The sequence below is a fragment of the Triticum aestivum genome, chromosome 2B (assembly GCF_018294505.1).
Source record: "Triticum aestivum cultivar Chinese Spring chromosome 2B, IWGSC CS RefSeq v2.1, whole genome shotgun sequence".
Classification (NCBI taxonomy): Eukaryota; Viridiplantae; Streptophyta; class Magnoliopsida; order Poales; family Poaceae; genus Triticum; species Triticum aestivum.
The window spans coordinates 749440640-749443749 of NC_057798.1; the positions used below are offsets into that span (position 1 = coordinate 749440640).

The 3110-nt window shown below is 35.5% G+C and overlaps 1 long non-coding RNA gene across 1 annotated transcript; it reads left to right on the forward strand.

Annotated features, from left to right (window-relative positions):
• The first annotated feature begins 433 nt into the window (after nt 1–433).
• LOC123042432 (uncharacterized) lies at nt 434–1984 on the forward strand. The gene is made up of 3 exons (XR_006418789.1): nt 434–541; nt 1120–1217; nt 1903–1984. It is a non-coding gene; the product is annotated as an uncharacterized lncRNA (long non-coding RNA).
• Nucleotides 1985–3110: the final 1126 nt, after the last annotated feature.

Genomic DNA, 3110 nt, shown 5'->3' on the forward strand with positions numbered 1-3110 from the left:
ATTTTCAAAAACACACATCGTAATTTTTTAATGGTATGAAACCTTTTCTATATTACAAGGCCATTTTTTACATATTTTTTAAATTTCATGGATATATTTTTACATGTATGAACAATTTTTGAAATATGACGTACATTTTTTTGAATGGTATGAAATATTTGTAAATTATATAGTTATATTTTTAAATGTCAAAAAACATTTTTCTGGATCATGTAAACATTTTTTAATGTCATGAACGATTTTTTGAATCATGCGAAACATTTTAGTTAAATTACACCAACATATTTTTACATGATATTAATATTTTTCGAATGCTTATTCGCAAAAAATATATTTTTCGAATGCTATCAATTAGGTGTTGGTTGGTTTATCAATCTTGTGCAATGCTGCTGCTAAATTTGGGAAATGCTTGTTGTCCATGGTGCGGTGGAAGTGTGCCATGTTCTGTTTATAGTTGCTGTGCAGAACACATCATCCACTGAGTTGGCCGTCATCCCACCGGTTGGATCTACCGAGCTTCCGACTTGTCCTGTTTGCATAGGTTAGCTCCTTTTAGGCATACACACAAGCTAGTATTGTGTTAACATTGGATATGAACTTCGTGCAAAGTGTACTTCTGATTATGGTTGCATTGCTGGAGAAAACCCCAGTTGTAATAATCTAATAAAAAGATTAGGTACTTTTATTTCCCAGAAACACCATCTACAAACATGAAATTTACATCTCTGTGGAGTTTTTACCCTCACAAAATCCAGATTACCTTATTTTAAGGGCAGCCCACAATATTAGGCAAATCAATTTTGATGCTGTCTCTCTTACAGACAGCTTCTGGAGGCAACCTTTTAAGCTACCATGTAGTTTCTATCGAACCGCAGAACTGTGTCTGTGGGGTAAAATATTATGGCTTATGCATCATTTCTGTTGTTTAACTGTAACCATCCACAGATACACCCACTTGTTTTCTGGCTACATTTTGGAAATCATTTAATTAGATCTACCAATATTCCATTTCCTCATCTTCAATTTTTAGAATTTTTTGCTCGTCACTTTAGTCATGTGTCTAGTATAAGGTATTACATGACCAGTCTGTCCCTTGACTATCTTTTGTGTGTGATACAGAAAGGTTGGATCAAGACATCAGCGGAATTGGGGCTACTAATTGTGACCATTCTTTCCAGTGTTCATGCGTTTCAATGTGGGTCAGTTCATCTTGTCCGGTAAGGAAGGATCTTCTTAATCACTGTTTCATTGCGTGCTAACGGGGAAACTCGGAATCACTTTGTTTCAGATGGAAGTCATCTTTTCTTATTTTGTCTTTACACTACATCTGGGTTGCCATTACTCATTTTATATAAATCTTCTCATGTGTTCACTTACTTTTAATATTCTTCAGTACGACTATTTAGTGAAGTAACAAGAATTCCACAGCAATGTCGAATGTGCAGTCATCTGGTGACTGATATCACACGTTGGGCTTTTTTTGTACTCTTGGACACTCGGAACCTACTCAGGTTCAGGGGTATTTGCAGTGTTAAATATTAAACTTTGTGTCTGTTGCTCATATGAATAAATTTCACTCGGTATAGAGTATTGAATGTTCACACCAACTGTTTGAATCTAATTATCTACGATACATATTGGCTTAAATATTAAACCTTGTGTCTAGTGCTCATATGAATATATTTTTACCCGGTATAAAGTATTGAATGTTGTTGCCAGCTGTTTGAATCTAATTATCCAAGATACATATTGACTTTCACTTTTGACTAGATCATAAAATTGCAAACGCAAACATTCATTCCAAGTTTCCAACACTATAACCACATGTATGTGTAGCGTTAAATTGTCTGTGTATTGGGTTCCATTGTAGTTTGCCTTTATTTATTGTTGTTTCCATTTCAGGTTTGTCAGTTCTGTCAGAAGCTGTCTGAGGCTCCTACAAATCCTACATGTTCTGTTTGCCAGACCTCTGAAAACCTCTGGTTGTGATATGTGGTTTTGTTGCATGTGGAAGGTATGCTAACGCCGGCTGACTGAAAGTGTAACAGAACTCGTAATTGTCCTACTATGGCAGGAATGCTTAAGCATTTCACACCTTTACATAATATGCTGTACTGGTGCACTCAGTAGAAGTTAGGAAGAAAGGAAACCTACATTGGAGCTTAACTATATCATCACTTTTACTACTCCCTGATATGTGGTTTTTATATACTCCCTCCGTCCCAAAATTCTTGTGTTAGATTGTCTAGATATGGATGTACCTAATACTAAAATATGACTTGATGCATCCGTATTTAGACAAATCTAACATAAATTTTTTGGGACGGAGGGAGTATGTAGTAAAAGTAGGAAACCTACATTGGAACTTTACTATATCATCACTTCTATTTCTCCCAGACTACCTGATACATGTCTTTTATGTAGTAATAGTTATTTCCTTTTGACCTTTCTTCATCAGAAGTTCAGAACTAATAATCACTCTGGTACGTGCTATTTCAAAGCATTTACAATGAAACTTAACTATATCATTGAAGGAAATATGCCCTAGAGGCAATAATAAAGTTATTATTTATTTCCTTATATCATGATAAATGTTTATTATTCATGCTAGAATTGTATTAACCGGAAACATAATACATGTGTGAATACATAGACAAACATAGTGTCACTAGTATGCCTCTACTTGACTAGCTCATTAATCAAAGATGGTTATGTTTCCTAACCATAGACATGTGTTGTCATTTGATTAATAGGATCACGTCATTAGAAGAATGATGTGATTGACTTGACCCATTCCGTTAGCTTAGCACTTGATCGTTTAGTATGTTGCTATTGCTTTCTTCATGACTTATACATGTTCCTGTAACTATGAGATTATGCAACTCCCGTTTACCGGAGGAACACTTTGGGTGCTACCAAACGTCACAACGTAACTGGGTGATTATAAAGGAGTACTACAGGTGTCTCCAAAGGTACATGTTGGGTTGGTGTATTTCGAGATTAGGTTTTGTCACTCCGATTGTCGGAGAGGTATCTCTGGGCCCTCTCGGTAATGCACATCACTATAAGCCTTGCAAGCAATGTAGCTAATGAGTTAGTTACGGAATGAT